Source organism: Pongo abelii, chromosome 17, assembly GCF_028885655.2.
Source record: "Pongo abelii isolate AG06213 chromosome 17, NHGRI_mPonAbe1-v2.0_pri, whole genome shotgun sequence".
Lineage (NCBI taxonomy): Eukaryota > Metazoa > Chordata > Mammalia > Primates > Hominidae > Pongo > Pongo abelii.
This window is the reverse complement of record NC_072002.2, coordinates 92,414,663-92,433,377: the sequence shown is the minus strand read 5'-3', so window position 1 is coordinate 92,433,377 and position 18,715 is coordinate 92,414,663. Positions and strand designations below refer to the sequence as shown.

General features: G+C 41.0%; 1 protein-coding gene across 1 annotated transcript in view; it reads right to left on the bottom strand.

Moving 5' to 3' along the window:
- Nucleotides 1-992: 992 nt before the first annotated feature.
- Nucleotides 993-18,715, bottom strand: part of GALR1 (galanin receptor 1) — a 133,082-nt gene continuing 115,359 nt past the window's right edge. Inside the window, exon 8 of the transcript XR_010137645.1 lies at nucleotides 993-1,025. The gene's annotated coding sequence lies outside the window, so the exon portion shown is untranslated. The remainder of the gene's footprint in view (nucleotides 1,026-18,715) is intronic.

Here is an 18,715-nt window from a genome sequence, read left to right as displayed (position 1 = left end):
CAGCTGTTAAAAATGGTCTGGTTCAATAATCAGGAGACCTAGAACACAGCTCTGGGCCTGCCACAATCTTTACCTGTCCTTGATTGAATCATTTAAACTTTCAGCCTTTAGGGTAAAGGAGGTGTCTGGCAGGGAAGCCCAGACCAACTGTGGAGGCTACAGTCATGAAGTTGTTCAGTCTGAAACAATCTTGGCCTCCATATCACCCCCACTCCCCAGCACGTGCCCATCAATGTTCCAAATACCTCACCCCAGATCACAGAGTGAGGAGGAAGGCTACTTTGGAGAGGGGACATTGAAGGGGAGAAGCTGGAGTTTGGGTTTAAAAAAAAGTGTTCATAGTAAGCTTTCTGTTTCTCATGCTACTAGTAGGATTCAGATATCTATGCTTCTCAACAGGAAAAGTAAACATTGATTGAAGAGCTTTACTTTTACTAATATGTTCTTCATGTGCTCCCTACAATAGCCCTATAAGGTAGGTATTGATATTCCGCTGTTACATACAAGGAAACCTAAGCACAGAGCTCCCCCAGGTGTGGGGAAAAATGGGGAAGGGGAAGGGCTTCAAAACCAGAGGCTCTGAGTCCAAAGTTGCGGCTTTCCTTACAGGAGCTCACAGCTGCTAATGCCAGTCACCTGGGCACAAGAGCGGCTTCACAGAGCTGGCGTGAGGGGGACAATGCTGTGGGAGCCATACCATTAACAAGCTGTTAGTTATCATGCCCCGCAGTGCCAGGTGAAACACAGCTCCAGATGCGAGCTCCGCACCAAAAGCTGGGGAGAAAAACCTCATGGGTTTCGTCTAAGCTGTCACATCTGTCATGTGCAGGTGGCAAGCAGGAGCTTGGGAAAGGTGCTGATGAGCGGCCTTTAAAGTCTTGCAACGTCCAGTGCTCTTCACTTGGGTTTGTATTAAAGTCAGGTTTGTGGAGTGAAGGCGAAAACAAAGCGAGTGGAGCATCCGGTGGGTACTGGAGTCAAGACGTCTAAGCTCCTGGAGCTGGAGGGCTCTCAAGGGGTGTTTGCTGCAAGTTGATCAAAATGTATGAATTTTTCCATTTCAAAAATATCACATGGCATTGGAAAATGTCATCAAAATAAAAATCATACACGCATCAAGAACTTAGAACATCAAGCAAATTTATGACACTCAATGAGATGAATGGAAATTTAGAACTAAAATCTGATTCAGTACAATGGACAAGAGAATTATCATTTCCCAAACACTAATGGTGGTATCATTTGCTGAAAATAATCCATGCCCAACGACTTCTTCTCATATGTGTATTTCTCTTACATCCTTCAACTTGGTGAATTTAAAACCGATGACTTCTTTTGGAAGGATCATAACTAATAAATCAATAAAAATTACTCTAGTGAATTAACATATATATGCATACCTATATATACAGCACACAAATATACATAGCTTTTATGTATGATTGTGATAAAGCCGTTAGACACATTGTGGGCCTAAAATAGGAAGCTCCTAAGGCTGATGATGCCAGCACTGGCCATGGCATCAGCCAGGCATCTGCAGGCAATGCCCACGTGAGTCACTGCTGACATGCACCGGGCTCATCAGATGGCAGCACTGCCATTAACCCCACTTCAGAGATGAGAAAGCCGAGGCATGCAGTGCTTATGTCTCATATGTAAGATCACACTGCTAGACAGGGGCACTCCCCAAAGAAGATTCATACTGTTAAATGTTTACCTACCCTACCTGTCTTTAGCGAACAGGAGACTTTATCCAGACTTGCCTTCAGGTATTTTTTACATAAGGCTATTCAAATGTTCAACAAATGGTAATTATGCACCCAGCTGGTGTGATGCACTGTGGTATACCCTAGGGCTGAACTGTGAGGACAATGACCCTTAGGTGACCCACAGTTCCTGACCAGCCGAGTCTCCCATGCAGTGAGCAACGCACAAGAGACAGAGGAGTGCGCGTGGGCACATGAGTCAAAGCAGTCAGAGAGAGGCACCCGAGCGCGAAGCCTTCCATCCAAGAGTCAGCACAGGCTTCCTGGGTAAAGTGATGGATAAACAGAGTCCTGAAAAAAAATGCAAATGCAGGTAATGCGCCTATGAGTAGAGAGGAGAGGAAACCTGGGTGCAAGGGGAGACCGAGGAGTTCAAATGGTACATCAAGGGGAAAAACGAGCTTGTGCAGGGGAGCTTGGCCCTTCATGGCCCTAGTGACTGACACTCAGTGTGAGCTGGGCAGAGCAGGTGTCAGCAAGTCCCTGTTGCTCAGGGTCCTGACCCCAGGGGAAGGAGGTAGAGCTTCATTCCAAGGGTGATGGAAAGCCCAAGACAAAGATCTTCAACCTGCCTTAACAAGTATTTACAAGCCCAAGACAAAGATCTTCAACCTGCCTTAACAAGTATTTACTGAGCACTGTGGGTAAAGAAGAAAGACTCCTCTCCTAAAATAATTCAAAAGTGAATTACAGGGAAAGAAAACCTTGTTGCTACCACCAAGGTATAAAAACATTACTATGGTGATGATGATGACACAAAGATGATGGTGACAATGACAATAACTAACACTCAATTGCATCTAACCCTTGATAAAGCACTGTTTAATATCCTTTAAACTGTAACCCTCACAGCGATCCCAAATGAGGGGCTCCCTGGTTGCATTTTGCAGCATGGCACACTTACTGTGCTGTGGCAGGAACAGACTGAATCACCATTGTGTGCATATTGCAATTTCTAACTTAAACCGGCCTGAAGGATGACCTGGTCTCAATGCTTCAGTGGCTATGTAGATATGAAATATGACCACAAGTCAATGTCATAATAAAGTATGAGATGAGAATGGTCATTAAATGGGTGCTTAGCAAATTGAAATTTTGTGTTATGAACCAAACACTAAACATACAAGTCTTCTGACTTATTTAGAAATTATCCTTTTCAAAATCAGCTAAAAATATCTGATGCTGCAGTATCCATGGAAAAAGACAAAACAAAACTCAACATAAAAACAAATTTCCCTGGTCCTTTCTTGCCATGTTTTCTGCATAGGAAATTGCATTTTAAGGTGGTAAAGATCTTTACAGGCAGAAAAGTATCCTTCACAAAATGCAGGCTTTGTCTGGATGATAAACAATGTGTGAGTGTTAATCTAAGGACAGAAGTCCCTCCCTTGATGACTTTTGGCCTAGGGTTGTTTGCTCATCATCTAACGCAAGGCAGAGGTAATTAATCCACTTTGGAGGCCTTTCACCCCACGGACCTTGCCCATTTTCTAAATCAATCTTGGGGTGGCTTCATGGCCAAAATGAGGTACATGGGGAACGAGGGGTTCTGGCTTGGTGATTTGGCCGGTAATTTGAAAACCAAGACACGGTGTGCAGTCGGCCCGTTAATTCTAATAAAATGACCTGCTTTTCCTCAGGCATGCTCTGTTCTCCATCACTTTCATTCACCACTGTGTTTTCCCACCCTTTCAAGAGCCCCTGTTCCCTTCCAAGTCTCTTACATGATTTTTCCGACTCAGGTCTCCACTCTCTCCAATTCTTCAAGCACATCAGCACCACCCAATTACGTGCCCTACGAAACCACTTTCAGTCTGTCTCTCCCTTGTTGAAAAGTTTTGATGCCTTCTGTTGACTCTTCACAATGAGCCTGCATCAAGCACTTCCTACCGCACTCGCCACTGCCAGATGCTGTGAAAACACAGAACCACAGACCAGGTCCCTCACAGGCCACGTCCACGGATGAGAAACGCACCACGTCAGGCACCCCAGGATAGCAAAATCACTTTGCATCTGGAAACTGGGACTCAGATCCAGCCTGCTGTGACTCGCTAAAAAAAGAGTACACCTTTGCAGGTCACTGCCACTACATGTGTAGCTTTAGAACTAAGTGAGCTCTCATTACACGTGGTGGCCTCTTAATTTATCCTGGTCCACTTCCTTTCTCTCCCTCTTCTATCACAACACACAGAAGAAAGTTTTACCACTTTGCTTGACTCTTTTTTTTTTTGAGACAGAGTCTCACTCTGTCACCAGGCTGGAGTGCAGTGGCGCGATCTCAGCTCACTGCAAGCTCCACCTCCTGGGTTCAAGCGATTCCCCTGCCTCAGCCTCCAGAGTAGCTGGGACTACAGGCACATGCCACCATGCCTGACTAATTTTTTTCTTCTTCTTCTTTTTTTTTTTTTTTTTTTTTGTATTTTAGTAGAGACGGGGTTTCATCATCTTTGCCAGCATGGTCTCGATCTCCTTACCTCGTGATCCACCTGCCACACACTTTGCCCTTGGTTAACAAAATAGCATCTCACATCATGGAAATTAAAGGCTATGAAAGGCTATCAGACAATCCTATCTTCACCTTCTGTCCCATCTCACCTTCTAAGTTCTCTCCTGAAAGATTCATTCTTTCCTATTTCAGAAAACAGACAGTTCAATCTGGCCCTTTCTTACACATATCTACCATATTTAAAGGAAGAAGAAAAAAAATCAAGATCCACTTCACTCATACAGTGCTTTCCATCTACGATTATATCTCTTCCCACACCTCTGCTGAAGAACTTTCTAAAACATTGGTCAAAATTAACAGACGCATTTTGTTACCTTCCCTTCCTGCTTGAAGTCCATGAAGTTTGACTTCCCACCATTCCACTGCAGCCATCCAAACTAATCCTACCAATGTCCTCAACGGCAAATCCAATGGGCACTTTTAAGCAGCATTTTATTTAGCTTCTTTTTGGCTTCTGGTGTTTTTCACTACTCTATGTTTTACCTGAGACACCTTGTACTTCTGGTTGTCTTCATGCCTCTGGCCCTTTCTTCACAAATTCCCTTCAGGTCACCTTTTCTTCTGCCCGCCCAACAGTGGGGCTGCTCCATAGATATTTACACTTGAGCCTCTTCTCTTCGCTCAGCTCAATCTCCTGTGTCATCTCGTCCAAACCTACAAGCCTTGTCTCTAACTCAGATTCTCCCCTTCAGCTCCAGACATTGTCCAAAAGTCATCTGCATAGGGAAAAGCCATTTCCATATTGGCACTGCTGTTTGCCTTTTTCACTGTGTTAAAATTTGCACTGGAGATGCAGTAGCAATAGCGGGGAGAACTGCAGAAGTTTAACACTAACCAAGGCAGTGGCCCCATAAGAGGAATGAAGAACAGGAAACAAAGCCACTCCCTCACTACAATTTTTTTAAAAACATGATTATCTGCATTAAAATATTCAAGGAGTTAATGATTGCTATTTTAACAAATTAATGAATTTTACTAAATTTCTGTTTTAATTTCTAACACGGTAAATGTAGAGATAATCTACATAAACCAAAACTCTTTGGGGTCCTCAAATCACCAAGAGAGTAAGACATCCCAAGTCCCTTGAGAAATCCTGCTCTATTCTTCATTTCCAACTGCCAGCTGCATGTTTTTCCCTGGATTAACCTCAGTGTGCTTGAGATGAGCCTTTGTTTTTCCCCAAATACCTCTTTTTCTGTCCTCTCTGTCCCCGTTCCTGACACTGCTAACCCTCCTGCCATGTAAGTCACAAGTCTCCAAGCCTTTCTTGCCTGCTCCTAGACCTTCCCTGGTTTTGCCTTGCTTGCAGCTGCCCATATCCAATAAGCTCCCAGCTCCTGTCTATTCTGCATGGAAAATCACTTTCAAATTCATTAGCCCTCCTCTAGTCCCATCATTGCCATCTACCACATGCTAAGACTGAATCAATTAATATTTACTCAGCAACATCTATGTTGGCCTCCTGTGGCACCTACTCTAGACCAGATTTCCCAGCACACATCCCCAGCCACCTTCTCCCTTGCCTGTCTCAAATCCACAGATTGGAAATGCAACAACATTTAGTCCCCTGGAGGCATAGGGAGCCATCTGACGTAGCTCCACCTAAGGAAGCCAAAGTGGAATTGTGCTGGGGCTTCCTCTTCCTTCCTTCTCCTCTTCCTTTATTGACTGGAGTAAATACTAGAATTGCAGTAGCTATTTTGTGACCATGAGAAAAATGTGAGAGAAATAGAGGGGCATAGAGGCTGAAGTTATTGAGCTCTAAGCCAATGACAGGCCACCTAGTTCTTTTCTTTACAAACCAGAAAGTCAACAGAATACACCTATTAGTTGGATCCACTCTGGTTTGGTTTTCTATAATCTTCAGCTCAGAGAGTGACTAAGACACATCTCTTGTTTTTCCTGCCTCCATTCTCCATCTTCTGAAATGCATTGTCCTCACTCTGCAAGAGAGACCTTCGCAGGGTGTAGTGCACTGCCATAACACCAACCTTCCAAAATCTCCCCTCACTCATCAGCTAAAATTCACACTCCTGAACCCAAAATCTAAAGGTCATCTGTGGACTGCTTCCCCCTGCCTTCCGAGTGCCCCTTTCTGCGGCAATCCCAGTCCAAACTGAACCCCATCATCGTAAGCTGCTTCCTCATCCCCAAATGGCTAGGTACTCTTCTGTTTCTTCCAGTTCCTTGGTTTTCTCTTTTTTCCTAAAATTCTTCCTTTCCTTACTTTGTTTTTTTCAGGAGGGTTAGGAGGATGCACAAGGTGTTATCAAATCATTATCCAAACCTCTCCACATCTTCCTTCCCAGGGAGACAGAGATGGCCATGCTCTGTTCCCACAGTACATGCTCAAGTCCTGTGTGATTGTCTGTGTTGTCTGAGGGATTTTGATCTCTCCCCTGGGCCAGGAGCTCCTTGAAAAGCAAAATAGATTATATGCACTTAATAATCCCTGGCATCCTACACAATCCTTGGTGCATTAAGCCATTCTTGCACTGCTAAAAAATACCTGAGACTAGGTAATTTATAAAGAAAGAAAGTTTAATTAGCTCATGGTTCTGCAGGCTCTACAGGAAGCATGGTGCTAGCATCTGCTCAGCTTCTGGGGAGGCCTCAAGAAGATACAACCATGGCAGAAGGCAAAGTGGGATCAGGCATCTCACATGGCAAGAGTGATAATGTATTAGTCCATTCTCACATTGCTATAAAGAACTACCCAATACTGAGTAGTTTGTAAAGAAAACAGGTTTAATTGACCCATAGTTCTGCAGGCTGTACAGCAGGCATGGCTGTGAGGCCTCAGGAAACTTACAATCATGGCAGAAAGGTGAAGGGGAAGCAAACACATCTTCACATGGCGACATGATAGAGAGGAGAGAGACACAGAGAGAGAGAGAGAGAGAGAGCGTGAGAGCAAAGGGGAATTGCTACACACTTTTAAACAACCAGATCTCATGAGAACTCACTCACAAGAACAGCAAGGGGCAAACGGCACCCATGATCCAGTCACCTCCAAGCAGGTCCCTCCCCCAACACTGGGGATTACAATTCAACATGAGATTTGAGCTGGGACACAGAGCCAAACCACATCAGGGAGCAAGAGAGAAAGTGGAGGGGAAAGGTTCTCTCATGAGAACTCACTCACTATCACAAGGACAGCACCAAGACATTCACGAGGGATCCACGCCCATGACCCAAAAACCTCCCACCAGACCCAACACTGGGGATTACAATTCAACATGAGATTTGGTGGGGTCAAACATCCAAACTGGATCACTTGGCAGAGTGTAAAGTCTCAATGGTTATTGTGTAAATAAATGAACTTATTATCTCCAATAAAGCTAAAGGTTTTTTTCTCTAGTCTACCAATGATTTACTTTTCATTCACCTCTTTATTAAATATTTTATTCAGTACTGATTTGTCTTATATTCATATTTTTACATAGCTGTGACTTGGATGTGCAAGGACATCTCAAAGTGTTTTATTTCCTGCTAACATTTTTTGAACCATGACTAACAGAGTGTCAAACTGAATCAAATGCCTTTAAAATTCTTAATTAGTGTGGTTGGATGTTGCCCTCTCTTAAATTAGGGTATGCAGCAGTCATCTATTTTTTTATTTATTTTTTTTAATTTTATTATTATTTTTTTTTGAGACGGGGTCTTGCTCTGTCGCCCAGGCTGGAGTGCAGTGGCACAATCTCAGCTCACTGCAAGCTCCGCCTCCTGGGTTCACGCCATTCTCCTGCCTCAGCTTCCCGAGTAGCTGGGACTACAGGCACCTGCCACCAAGCCCAGCTTTTTTTTTTTTTTTTTTTTGTATTTTTAGTAGAGACAGGGTTTCACCATCTCTAATGGAAGGTTTCACCATCTCTAATGGAAGGTTTCACATCAAATGGAAGGGATGTGAAGGACCTCTTCAAGGAGAACTACAAAACACTGCTCAATGAAATAAAAGATGAGACAAACAAATGGAAGACACAGGATGGTCTCGATCTCCTGACCTCGTGATCTGCCCACCTCAGCCTCCCAAAGTCATCTATTTTAAACTCAGTCACCTTGAGCCAACAACTCCTGCTTACCAGATACATAGTTTGTTTTGGTCCTAAAAGTGAATATATTTCATCTATGGGTAAGCCATAAAGCATCTTCCAAATGTCACTGTCTATTTTTTAGGAGAAATGCAACTATAGAAGAACTGGGAGAAAATCACCTGCTAGTAGGAACCCACTACAGCACATTCCCCTAGTTGCAGTGGACACCTAGTGCACATCCTGACCCAGGGTCACTCTGTCTCAACCCAGGAAGAGGCAGAGGCCCTTAGAACAAAGGCAGATTCTGAGAGAAATAGTTTTTTGATGTGTGTAAACGTCCTGTCTGTTTAAACTTGTTGATACTTATTTCCACAGAATAAAATCTCTTTTTTAAAAATCCAAAACAATGTCTCATGATGTTCAGTTGTGGTTGGGAAATATGGATGCCCAATAAGCATTAAATATGTACCATGGTACATAAATGTACCTTATACTCATCTACTAAAATTAAAATGCTAAAAGATTTTCATGGACCTGGTCAATAAATCAAACTTGTGGCACAGTGAAAAAAGCAAACAAATAAAAAAATCTTGACAGGAGTTCAAGGAGAGGGGTTTGTTTTTTACTGAGATATAACTCATATATCTCATATATGATAATTACTATCATAATTCACTATTTTAAATGGTAAAATTCAGTGGTTTTTAGTATACTCACAGGTTGTAAAATCACCATCACTAATTTCAAAACATTTTTATCACCCCAAAAAGAGGCCTTGAACCACTTAACCACCACTCCCATTCTTCCCTCCCCAAAGTTCCTGGCAGCTACTAATCTACTGACATGGTTGGGCTCTGTGTCCCCAACCAAATCTCATTTCTAATTGTTATCCCCACATGTCAAGGGAGGGACCTGGTGGGACGTGACTGGATCATGGGGGAAATTTCTCCCAAGCTATTCTAGCGATAGTGAGTGAATTCCCACAGATCTGAAGGTTTCATAAGTGGCAGTTTGCCCTGCTCTCTCTCTCTCTCTCTCACCGGCCACCATGTAAGATGTGCCTTGCTTTCCCTTCACCTTCCACCATGATTGTAAGTTTCCTAAGGCCTCCCCAGCCATGCAGAACTCTGAGTCAATTAAACCTCTTTTCTTCATAAATTACCCAGTCTCAGGTAGTATTTTTATAGCAGTGTGAAAATGGATTAATACATCTACTTTCCATCTTATGGATTTTCCTATTCTGAGCAATCCATGTAAATAGAATCCCACAATGTGTTGCCATTGGTGTCTGGCTTCTCTCGTGTAGCACGATGTTTTCACAGATCCTTCAGGTTATAACACAGCTGAATAGCACACCACTGTATGCACATCCCACAATTTTCTTATCAATTCATCAGTTAATGGACATTTGGGTTGCTTCCACTTTTTAGCTAACATGAACAATGCTGCCATGAGCATTCCTGTTCAAGTTCTTGTAAGATCGTATGTTTTCATTTCTCTTGATATATACACATAAGTGGGATTTCTAGGGTGTATGGTCAGTCTATGTTTAGCATTTCGAGGAACTGCCAGATTAGTTTCTCTAGCAGGTGTATCATTTCAAATTCCCACCAGCAGTATATGAAGGTCCCAATATCTCCACATTCCCAACAACATTTACTTTCCTTTTCCATTTAAATTATCATGATCTGCTGGGTGTGAAGTGGTATCTCCTTGGGGCATTGACGTGCATTTCACTGATGACTAATGATGGTGCACAATTTTTTATGTGCTTCTTTATACTGTATATCTTCTTTGGAAATATGTTTATTCATTTTTTAACTACTTTTTAATAATAGTTTGGTTCTTATAAAAGAGTTTTAAAACTCTTTTAAATAGTCTGGATTCAAGTCCTTATCCTAACCAAGGGGAGCCATGACAGACGGTACCTGGAAAAACAGGACGCTCCCACCCAAATACTGCGCTTTTCCAATGGCCTTAGCAAATGGCACACCAGGAGATTATATCCCACGCCTGGCTTGGTGGGTCCCACGCCCATGGCCCCTTGCTCACTGCTACTGAAACAGATATATAGACCAATGGAACAGAACAGAGGTCTCAGAAATAACACCACACATCTACAACCATCTGATCTTTGACAAACCTGACAAAAACAAGAAATGGGGAAAGGATGCCCTATTTAATAAATGGTGCTGGGAAAACTGGCTAGCCATATGTAGAAAGCTGAAACTGGATCCCTTCCTTACACCTAATACAAAAATTAATTCAAGATGGATTAAAGACTTAAATGTTAGACCTAAAACCACAAAAACCCTAGAAGAAAACCTAGGCAATACCATTCAGGACATAGGCATGGGCAAGGACTTCACGAGTAAAACACCAAAAACAATGGCAACAAAACCCAAAATAGACAAATGGGATCTAATCAAACTAAAGAGCTTCTGCACAGCAAAAGAAACTACCATCAGAGTGAACAAGCAACCTACAGAATGGGAGAAAATTTTTGCAATCTACCCATCTGACAAAGGGCTAATATCCAGAATCTAAAAAGAACTTAAACAAAATTTACAAGAAAAAATCAAACAACCCCATCAAAAAGTGGGCAAAGGATATGAACAGATACTTCTCAAAAGAAGACATTTATGTAGCCAACAGACACATGAAAAAATGCTCATCATCACTGGTCATCAGAGAAATGCAAATCAAAACCACAATGAGATACCATCTCATCCCAGTTAGAATGGCAATCATTAAAAAGCCAGGAAACAACAGATGCTGGAGAGGATGTGGACAAATAGGTATGGTTTTACACTGTTGGTGGGAGTGTAAACTAGTTCAACCATTGTGGAAGACAGTGTGGCAATTTCTCAAGGATCTACAATTAGAAATACCATTTGACCCAGTGATCCCATTACTGGGTGTATACCCAAAGGATTATAAATCATGCTACTTTAAAGATACATACACATGTATGCTTACTGCAGCACTATTCACAATAGCAAAGACTTGGAACCAACCCAAATGTCCATCAATGATAAACTGGATTAAGAAAATGTGGCACGTATATACCATGGAATACTATGCAGCCACAAAAAAGGATGAGTTTATGTCCTTTGCAGGGACACGGATGCAGCTGGGAACCATCATTCTGAGCAAACTGTCGCAAGGACAGAAAACCAAACACTGCATGTTCTCACTCATAGGTGGGAATTGAACAATGAGAACACTTGGACACAGTGCGAGGAACATCACACACCAGGGTCTGTCATGGGGTGGGGGGCAGCAGGAGGGATAGCATTAGGAGAAGTACCTAATGTAAATGACAAGTTAATGGGTGCAGCAAACCAACATGGCATATGTATACCTATGTAACAAACCTGCACGTTGTGCACGTGTACCCTAGAACTTAAAGTATAATAATTAAAAAAAAAAAAAAAAAAGAATTCTCAAGTGAAGCCATCTGCTCCTGGATTTCTCCAGGTGGGGAGTTTTTTTTTATTATTATTATTACTAACCCAATCACTTTACTGTGTGTTGTTTCATTGTCCTCTTTCCCTATAAGGTCAGTAATATTGTTCTTCCTTTCATCTTGAATTTTGTCATTTAATTCTTTTCTGTTTTTCTTGGTCAGTCTTGTTAAGGCTTTTTCAACCTTTTAAAGGTTTTCAAAGACTGACTTTTGGATTCATTGATTTTTTGCTATTCTGCTGCTATTCTCTAGTTCATCTGTTTCCACTTTAATCTTTATTGCTTCCTTCTTTCTGCTAGCTTTGGATTTAGTTTGCTCTTTTTTTTTCTAGTATCTCAAGATTGAAGGTTATATTATTGATTTGAGATATTTCTTCTTTTTCAACATAGATGTTTACAACTATAACCTTCTCTCTGAGCCCTGCTTTTGTTACTTCTTTTGATTTTTGGTATCTTTTTAACTCACCACTGTGGTTTCCTATTTACCTTTTGATTTCTTTTTGGATCCATTCGTTATTTAGGAGCATGTGTTCAATTTCAACATATTTGTTAATTTCCCAAGTTCCCTTCTGTTATTGATTTCTAATTCCCTTCCACTGTTGTCAGAGAATATATTTCGTGTATCGTCAGTCCTTTGAAATCAAATTGGATGTGTTTGATGGTGTAATGTAGAATGTACTTAGAGAATGTTTCCTGTACACTTGAGAGCTGTTGCTGTGTAGAGAGCTCTATAGATACCTGTTAGGCGTAGATGATGTACACCATCGTCAAGTTTTCTTTCTCCTTGCTAATCTTCTATGTCTTCTATTCATTACTGAAAATGAGGTCTTCAGGTCTCCTACTAGTGTTGAAGTATCTATTTCTGCCTTGGATTCTGTCCATTTTGGCTTCATGTATTTTGGGACTTTGTTGTCAAATGCAGACATGCTTGTTTGTTTGTTTGTTTGTTTGTTTTCTTTTCTGAGACAGGGCCTCCCTCTGTCACCCAGGCTGGAGTACAGTGGTACAATCTCAGCTCACTACAAACTCTGCTCCCAGGCTCAAGCATCCTCCCACTTCAGCTTCCCGAGTAGCTGGGATTACAGGCCCGCACCACCACATCTGAATAATTTTTTGTATTTTTAGTAGAGAAGGGGTTTCACCATGTTGCCCAGGCTAGTCTCAAACTTCTGAGCTTAAGCAATCCACCAACTTGGCCTCCAAAAGTGCTACAATTACAGGCATGAGCCACCACACCCGGCCTTATAATTGTTATATCTTCTTGATGGGTTGACATTTTTATTATTATAAAAGTATTTATTTGTCTCTATTAACAAATTTTGTATTAAAGCCTATTGTATCTGATATTAGCATAGCCAACCCAGCTCTATTCGGTTGCAAATATGTTTGCATGGCATATCTTGTTCCAACCTTTTACTCTCTGCCTATTTGTGTCTTTTATTCTACTGCGATTTTGTTGCAGACAGCACATAGTTGGAACATTTTTTAATGCATTCTGCCAGTCTCTGCCTTTTAATTGAAGCATTTCGTCCATTTAATGTAATTATTAGTAAAGCGAGATTTATACATGCCATTTTCTCTATGTCTTACATCTTTTTTTCCAGTTCCTTCATCATTGCCTTCTTTTGTGTTGAATATTTATTTCCTACTGTACCATTTTAAGCTTCTTGTCATTTCCTTTACTATGTATGGTCATTTTCCTAGTGGTTACTCTCACAATCACAATTACCATCTCAAATGACACAATTCCCTTCCAAGTTAATGCCAACTTAATTTTAATAGTATACAAAAATTTTGTTCCTATATAGCTTCATTCTTCTCCCCCATATGGTATTATTTTCACATATTACATATCTATAAATAGTGTGCCAATCAACATACATTTAAATTATTATATTATTCAGTTGTCTTTTTCATTGTAGAGGAAATAAAAGGTGTAATTACAAGCAAATGTACAAACATACACTCTTTCCTATATACTTATGTAGTTACCTTTTCTGGTGCTCTTTATCTCTTCATTTGGAATTGAGTTACTGTTTAATTTTCTTTCATTTCAGCCTGAAGGACTCCTTTTAGTATTTCTTGTGGGCTAGATCTGTTAGCAGCAAAATATCTCAGCTTTCATTTATCTGGAAATGTGTTAAATTTTTTCTTTATATTTAAAGGCTAGTTTTGCAGGATATAGAATTCTTGGTTAAGGCTGGGTGTGGTGGCTAACGCCTGTAATCCCAGCACTTTGGGAGGCCGAGGCAAGCAGATCACAAAGTCAAGAGATCAAGACCATCCTGACCAACATGGTGAAACTCTGTCTCTACTAAAAATGCAAAAATTAGCTGGGTGTGGTGGCGGGCACCTGTAGCGCCAGCTACTCAGGAGACTTAGGCAGGAGGATCACTTGAACCCGGGAGACGGACGTTGCAGTGAGCCGAGATCATGCCACTGCACTCCAGCCTGGTGACAGAGCAAGACTCCATCTCAAAGAAAGAAAAACAAAGAATTCTTGGTTAAGAGTTGGTTTTTTCTTTCTTTCTTTCTTTCAGTACTTTGAATATGTCATCCCACTGCCTTGTATCATTGTTTTGATGAGACGTTAGCTATTAATCACACAATTGTGGTGTAACAATTCACTTCTCTCTTGATGCCTTCAATAGTTTTCTCTGTCTTTCAACAGTTTAATTATCATATTGGCTGTTCTTGCATTACTAAAAAGAAATACCCAAGACTGGGTAACTTACAAAGAAAAGAGGTTTAGTTGGCTCATGGTTCTGCAGGCTTTACAGGAAGTATGGTGCCAGCCTCTGCATGCCTTCTGGTGAAGCCTCAGGAAGCTTTCAATTATGGTGAAGGGTGAAGGGGCAGTAGACACATCACCTGGCAAAAGCAGGAGCAAGCAGGAGCAAGCAAGAGTGAGTGGGCAGCGTGAAAGTGCCACACAGGTTTAAATGACCATATCTCACAAGAACTCACTGTCATGAAGACAGCATCAAGCCATGAGGGAGCCACCCCCCATCATCTAAACACTCCCATCCCCATGATGTAAACACTCCCACCAGGCCTACCTCCAGCCGTGGGGATTACAATTGAACATGAGATTCAGGCGGAGACAAATATCCAAACTACTTCAATTATGATGTATCTAGGTATGTGTCTCTTTGAAATTCTCCTATCTGGAGTTTGCTGAGCTTCTTGGATGTTAGATACATGTCTTTTATCAAATTTATAGAGTTTCAATGATCAAGGGCATAAAACATGTAACAATTCAGTCTTAAAACAGAGTCTATTAAAACAAAAACTACCACATAGAGTCTTTCAGGTAACTCTGCTACTCAGGGGGGTTTCCTCTTAATACGGCTTCTGCCTGATCACTCATTTGCCACTTGACATTTTTGTCAATTTGTCTTATCAACAATCTATCTTGTTTCTTTTTTTGTTTTGTTTTTTTCTGAGACAGTTTCCCTCCTGTTGCCCAGGCTGGAGTGCAATGGCGTTATCTCGGCTCACTGAAACATCCACCTCCCAGGTTCAAGTGATTCTCCTGCCTCAGCCTTCCAAGTAGCTGGGATTACAGGTGCCTGCCACCATGCCCAGCTAATTTTTGTATTTTTAGTAGAGACGGGGTTTCACCATATGGCCAGGCTGGTCTCAAACTCCTGACCTCAGGTGATCTGCCTGCTTCGGCCTCCCAAAGTGCTGGGATTATAGGCATGAGCCACCGCACCCGGGCTATCTTCTTTCTTAAAATTATATGGTTACATTCCTTGGGTGACAAGAAACATATATTATATTCATTTTTATTCCTAACAATGCCTAACATGGTGAATTGCACACAGATGCTCAAAAAAAGTTTATTGATTGGCGAAATGAAAAAAAGATTTCAACTTAAAGAAACTTTCATTTTGGGAGCACAACTATTATTCATAAAGGTAACATAATCTTCCTGAAATCATATTTATGAAATGCTTTCTTGTAAGAGACAATTTATAGTAACTTATACATTCAACATGAACCCTATCAGCATATTCTTTATTTTTTTTATTATTCAGATAATGCATTTAAGATTTATGGATATTTACTTTACCAGTATTCTATACCTACAGTGTAATCACCCTAGGTAGAAACAAATTTCTGGAATTTTATTCCTTCCCCACCTATTATTTCTTAACAGACATTCATCATACACTTAATTTAGACTTCAGAGGATAGAATGCCATTTATATACATTAATACCTTTATTTGAAGTCTCTGCAAGCATTTTCTTCTCTCAGTTATTCCCAAAAGGTCAAATGTGTTTAATCACATTTTACAAAATAGAATAAAAGGCAATTAGCAGCTTTCAGTGTACCAATTTAAGTTTTTTAAATGACAGCTTTAAAACTTAATAATATACTCCTCAGGAAAGCTCTATGTACAAAAAATAATAACACCTGCACAAAATTATTTCATGAACACCACTTCTCAGGCCTGGTCCCCCAAACTATGGAATCCCAGAATCTTAGAAGATATCTTAATGGACACATGTTACAACATCCCAGCCAAGGAAGGGTGCAAGGGACTAAGGGGGGCTCCCAGAGCAGGGGACTCACCACCTTCAGAAACAGCCTGTATCCCATTCACAGACTCTAAAATTCCTTTTGTTATAGTTATGAATGGTTTAAGAACAAAGAAAGGAACATTATTGCCTGCACCCACCAATATCTACCAATTATCTAAAAAGAGATTGCAGGTGTCAAGGGTCAGGAGACAGAGGCAGAGAATTCCTTCTCTACATCCCATCAACGTGTGGATGGGCTTCTTGGATGAGCATAGTGAGAGTTCTGAGTTCAGCTAAACACAGGACAGATGAGCAGGTGAGTTGCAAGGGGTTGGGGGCAAAGCCGTGGGAGTCAGGCCCTGTTTATGAAGAAGGGCAATGGATCAGAAGAGCCCAGGGAAGTCCTCAAAGACACAGACGGTGGAGGGACTTTGTGCAAGGCCAAGAGAAGCCTGTCTGGTGAGATGCCAGTGAGGTAAAGGTGCGCTGCTACGGAAAGGGGACGAGGAAGATTCCTCGAGCTGCAATGCACCCTCATGGGATGGATGCCCCAGCAACTACCTAACCCATCATATATCCCCATGTTTATGCATTTACAAGAAAACCATCAACCCTGGATTTTTTATTGCAATATTAAGTAATATTTTATTCTATCATTAAATAGTACCTACACCTTGAGATGATGATACTGGAATATGCAGTTTTAAAATGGCTTCAACTGAAGACATAATATTCTCTTAACTGCTGAGTCTATGAATTCTTTAAATAAATATTATTCACTTAAAAAAAAAGTAAATGACCCACTGATCTTATTTACACTATAACTGCAGTCATTTTTATATTTGTTTTTAAAATTCTCTTAACCACAGATGACAACACCAATGAACCAGAATCTTTTCTCTTGTATGTAGAGAAAATCATATCAAGGCCGGGTGCGGTGGCTCACGCCTGTAATCCCAGCACTTTGGGAGGCCGAGGTGGGCGGATCACAAGATCAGGAGATTGAGATCATCTTGGCCAACATGGTGAAACCCCATCTCTACTAAAATACAAAAAAATCAGCCAGGCGTGGTGGCACACGCCTGTAATCCCAGCTACTTGGGAGGCTGAGGCAGGGGAATCACTTGAACCTGGGAGGCAGAGGTTGCAGTGAGCTGAGATTGCGCCACTGCACTCCAGCTGGGCAACGGAGCAAGACTCCATCTCAAAAAAAAAAAAAGAAAGAAAGAAAAGAAAATCATATCAAATGTGTATAAGTATGCAGAAGGAAAATATGAAGCTTCTTCTTACTAAATAAAATAATCAGCAAGCCAAAGTGGAAAGAAAAATTAGGCATCTCTCTGCAGCATTACAGATGTGGCCAGAGGAAGTCACTATAAAGCGGACAATATTAAAAGTCATTACACTTGAAATCTATTGATTTTATCTCAGTGTCTTTCAAAATTTTGATCACTACAGAAAGGAGATACTAGACTGGAACAATCTCAGGACCCAGATGTAATATTCTATGGCCAAGTCCTTTATTTTAGGCTCACTGCCACTTCCGCCTCCTGGGTTCAAGCGATTCTCCTGCCTCAGCCTCCCAAGTAGCTGGGATTACAGGCGCCCATCACCACACCCATCTAATTTTTCTATTTTTAGTAGAGACAGGCTTTCACCATGTTGCTCAGGCAGGTCTCGAACTCCTGACCTCATGATCTGACCACTTCAGCCTCCCAAAGTGCTGGGATTACAGGCGTGAGCCACCGCACCCAGCCAGCGGGATTTTTTATATAGATAATCATGTCCGCTGTAAATAGAGACAATTTAATCCCTCTTTTCTGCTCTATATGCCTTTTCCTTTTTTTCTTGCCTTATTGCAGTGACTACAACTTCCATACCATGTGAAATAAGAACAGATGTCCTTGCCTTTTTCGTTATCTAAGGGAAAAGCATTCCGAAAAGCATTCCGTCTTTCACTATTAAAACATGATGTTAGCTCTAGAGTTTTACTGTAGATGCTATTTATTAAATTGAGGATATTTTCCTCTATTCTTAGGTTACTGAGAATTTTTTTAATCATGAATAGTGCTGGATTTTGTCAAATGCTTCTTCTGTGTCAATTATGATAGTCCAATTTTCCTTTAGTAGGCTGCTAATATGGCAGATTACATAGATTGATTTTTCACTGTTGATCCAGCCTTGCATTCCTGGAATAAACCCTTCTTGGTAATGGTATATAATTCTTTTTAAACCTTTCTGGATATGATTTATCAACATTTTGTTGAAGATTTTATGTTTATATCCACGAGAGATAGAGGTCTGTAGTTTTATTTTTCATTTTATTTTTCATTTTGTATTTTCTTGACATATACTAAAAGTACATTATTGTCATATGAAAATCTGGGAACAATTTTATATTTGTAAAAGA